General features: G+C 36.5%; 1 pseudogene; it reads left to right on the top strand.

The window, feature by feature from the left end:
* The first annotated feature begins 826 nt into the window (after positions 1–826).
* LOC142835739 (small ribosomal subunit protein eS7-like) lies at positions 827–1,403 on the top strand (annotated as a pseudogene).
* The last annotated feature ends 3,358 nt before the right edge of the window (positions 1,404–4,761 follow it).

Here is a 4,761-nt window from a genome sequence, read left to right as displayed (position 1 = left end):
AATTGAAGACCCATACATAAATCCACACATCCATGGAAATCTGATTTTAATAAAGAAACCAGAAATATTCTATGGAAAGCAAAACATCTTTAAGAAATGGAGATGGTATAACTGAATGCCCAATATAGAGAAATGCAAATAGATCGATATCTATCACCATCACCCTGTACAAAACTAAAGTCCAAATGTATCAACGAATTCAACATAAAACCAGATACACTGAATCTGATAGAAGAGAAAGTGGTGAATAGACTTGACTGCATTGGTACAGGGACAACTTCCTTAATACCACAGCAATAGCCCAGTTATTTGACAACTAATAAATTGACAATTAATAAATGAGACCTCATGAAATTGAAAAGCTTCTGCAAGGCAATGGACATTGTTCAAAGGATAAAATGCATACTATAGTATGAGAAAAGATTTTTTTTTTATTTTGCCACCTAGGGTTCCAGCCTTCAGTAGCACATTGCTCAAAAGGAATCCATGGAGTCTGCCTGAGTACTATGACATTTTATGTCTGAGAGGGTAAGGAGAAAGAGAAAGATACCCATTCTCTTGATGTTGTCCTCAGTAAAACCTCACATGTTCTAGCTGTGTGACACTTCATTGTTTTATTCTATTATCATCAACCTCTATTTAAACTAACATTATTATCAACTAAAGAGCGTAGCTTAGGAAGAAATCATCTTCATTATAATCTGTAGGTACAAAATTCAGTAGAATTGTATTTACAAGAGATGACCACACAGCACCAGGATATGAGCAGTTCTCGCGAGAGCTCTTCCCAAGCTCTTTCCAAGCCGGCACTCCGTAAGGGTGAGCCATGTTCAACTCGAGCGCCGAGATTGTCAAGCCCAATGGCGAGAAGCCTTACGAGTTCGAGTCCTGCATCTCTCCGGCGCTGCTCGAGCTGGAAATGAGCTGGCATCTCAAGGCACAGCTGCAGGAGCTCAACATCACTGCGGCCAGGGAAATTGAAGTTGGTGGTGGCCGGAAAGCCATCATAATTTTTGTACCAGTGAAATCCTTTCAAAAAAACCCAAGTCTGGCTGGTTCATGAATTGGAAAAAAAGTTCAGCGGGAAACATGTAGTCTTCATTGCTCAGAGGAGGATTCTGCCCAAGCCAACTCGGAAAAGCCGTACGAAAAATAAGCAGAAGCGCCCCAGAAGCTGCTTGCTCACCGCAGTGCACGACGCCATCCTTGAGGACTTGGTCTTCCCAAGTGAGATTGTGGGCAAGAGGATCCGTGTGAAACTGGACGGCAGCTGGCTCATAAAGGTTCATTTAGACAAAGCACAGCAGAACAACGTGGAGCACAAGGTGGAAACTTTTTCTGGTGTGTATAAGAAGCTCACGGGCAAGGATGTTAATTTTGAATGTCCAGACTTTCAGTTGTAAAGAAAATGACTGAGCCGAGTGGTGGTGGTGCACGCTAGTTCCAGGACAGGCTCCAAAACCACAGAGAAACCCTGTCTCGAAGAGAGAGAGAGAGAGAGAGAGAGAGAGAGAGAGAGAGAGAGAGAGAGAGGGAGGGAGGGAGGGAGGGAGAGAGAGAGAGAGAGAGAGAGAGAGAGAGAGAGAGAGAGAGAGAGAGAGAGAGAGAGAGAGATGACCACATTGCATTAAGGATAGTGAGGCTGGATCTTCCCATACCCATCCACACCATACCAGATACCAGAGAAAGATGGCAGCCGCAAACGTGAAGGCGCAGCAGCAACAAAAGAGGTTCTGAGGTCTGTGGTCTCAGGGCCTTGCATAACTGAGACTTTTCCATCAGGGTTTTGTTTCAATTGCCATCTGTAGCTCTTCTTTCATGTCCACTGACAAATTTTACCCAACTCCACATCTGACGGAGTGTTAATACCCATAATATGTAAAGAGTTGAAGAAACTAGACACAAACATAGCAAATAATCCCACTAAAACTGGGTACATATCTAAATTGAGAATTATCAAAAAAGAAATCACCATTGGCCAAGAAACACTTAAAGAAATGTTCGACATCCTTAGCCATCATAGAAATAAAAATCAAAATGTCATTGGGATTTCATCTAACACCTATCACAATGACTGAGTCACAAAAATGACAGCTCTTACTGCTGACAATATGGAACAAGTAGAATACTCCTTCATTTCTGGTGGGAATAGTACAGCTTGTTGAACAGTTGTACATGAAAACTTGCACAACTAGTTTAGAAACCAATAAGGCAGTTCCTTTGATAATTGAGAATCAATCTAACTCAAGACTCTGCTATACCAGTTCTGTACATAAACTCCAAGGATGCTGCATCATACCAGATTGGTCCTAGCTCAAATCTTTTCATAGCAGATTTATTCATAACAATCATAACCTTGAAACAACATAGATATTTGTCGTCTGAAGTATGCTAAAGAGATGATAGTACATTTACATAATGGATGATTATGAAAAAAATGATGTCATGATATTTGTAGAAAATATGTGAAAAAATGATATCATGATATTGGTAGGAAAATGAATGAAGTCAGTACTACTGTTTTAATTAGTTTCTTATGACTGTGATAAGATACAAAAGAAAATCAAATTATTATAAGGAAAAATGTCTCATTTGGGTCGCTGGGATTTCAGGTATAAATTAATAATTGTTAGGCCCTATATAATTAGGAGAGAATTGGCAGAATATTAAAACAGAGGGTATAATGAAGCAGTAATTCTCACCTCATGGTAAGCGTGAAAACAGAGAAAAACGGATGGGAGGCATGATCTCTACTTCTTTAAGAGCTTCCACTCAGAGAAAATTTTCTATCAAATCTCATTACCTAGAATTCATCTATACCTCTTTCTTCGAATTTCTGTTTACATGGGATATCTTCTAAATTAGTGCATCTTTTAACCAAACCAGAGCATTTTCAATGAAATTAAAATCAATACAAGGAAAGAAAAATAGTTGCCTTTTTACTTTTTTCTTTCCTTGTATTGATTTTAATTTATTTAATTTTTTGAGAGGATAAGAATAAAAAGAACACGAATTTAAGTTTGTAGGCAGGTAGGGAGTGTCTGGAGGGGAAAATATAATCAAAATATAGCTTTGAAAAATAAATTTAAATAAATTTTTCACAAAAATAATCGTGAGCTTGCATTTTAGGGATTTTCAACAGAAAAAGTAATTCCTATATAGGGGTCATGATATCATCATTTCTTTATTTGCTTTAAAACTATCTTCACTCAGCCAGGCGGTGGTGGCACACACCTTTAATCCCAGCACTCGGGAGGCAGAGGCAGGTGGATCTCTGTGAGTTCGAGGCCAGCCTGGTCTACAAGAGCTAGTTCCAGGACGGGAACCAAAAGCTACGGAGAAACCCTGTCTCGAAAATCAAAAAAAAAAAAAAAAAAAAAAGTATCTTCGAAAATCAAAAAAAAAAAGTATCTTCACTCATTTTTACATTTTTTATATCTTGTTGCTTCCCATCATTTCCTTGACATTTTGGATATATTTTGAACACATTTCACTTTTATTTTATTATCCATAGTACTTTACTTGTGAATACAATATGCCCAATATAGCATATTAGTAGTTACATCTATAGTCACATAACAATAATTTCTATTGTTTGGGTCTCTCTACCATCACTCTGTAGTATTGCATCATTAATGAAAGTTACTAGTTATACATTAACTAGTTTTATACTTATTGAATTTTGTCCTTTTGATGTTCAGATCATATTCTAGGACTAGATATGACTTAACAGTCATGTTCTCATCGAACAGAGGATTGATCCCCATTACCTCAAATCAATATGTAATAGAATTTAATGTATACACCAATATTAGGATTCCTATATTCTTTACTTACCTATATACTTGTTTCAATATGTTTTGCGATTTTGTAGCAACACAAGAATTGTTGCCTTGCCCATTTTAAGTGCATTGATTGAATTGCTCTTAATTCATGAAAGGCATATTTGGTTCTGAAGAACACAGAATGTTTATCAATTCTTTAGAGCATATTTATTTTTATATTAATCATCTATCTATCTATCTGTCTGTCTATCTGTCTCTCTATCTACCTATATAGCTAGGTAGGTAGGTAGGTATGTAGTTAGCTATGCATGTATCATCTGTCTATCCATTTGAGTCAGAGTCTTAATAAGTCCCCAAATGTCTTACAAATCCTTATGTCACCAAAGCTAACCACATGCTTGGAGTATTCATTTTTCAGTACCCATTGTGTTCTTAATAAAGGTATTATTCATGAAGCATGTGGTTATTATTCAATTCATTTTGACATTGATTTGAACATTTTGCCAAGCATGCATTTCTTGATTAGCAGATTTGATTTTCTTCCAACTCTACTCTTTTTTGATCTGGAAGGTGTGTGCTAAGGAGCCCCCTGATTTTCCTAAAGAAGTGGAAGTGCTTTTCTACAAAGCAAATCATTGTCTCTGATCCTTTTCTTAGAAGAGAAAACCCATGTGGATATAACTGAATCTCCATTTAGGAATTTATTCTTCAACTTTGTGAGATGTCTTGAACCAGAATCCAGATGAGGATCTAACTTACTGAGAGCAGGCACTGAAAAATAATGTGAATTTTTTTGCTGTAAATTATCCTATTTTATAGTAATTCACAGTGTAGTAATACAAAATTTTATTTTTGTAACATTGTAATTTAAATGCTGATCTGTTGAAATTCTACAAAATATTTAAGCAAATTCACTTTATTTCTTAATATTTCAGTCTCGGATTTATAACTAGTTATATATACTTTCTGCCATTCT

The sequence above is a fragment of the Microtus pennsylvanicus genome, chromosome 15 (genome assembly GCF_037038515.1).
Source record: "Microtus pennsylvanicus isolate mMicPen1 chromosome 15, mMicPen1.hap1, whole genome shotgun sequence".
Taxonomy (NCBI): Eukaryota; Metazoa; Chordata; class Mammalia; order Rodentia; family Cricetidae; genus Microtus; species Microtus pennsylvanicus.
Note: the sequence above shows the minus strand (reverse complement) of the source record. Positions and strands in the feature narration are given on the sequence as shown.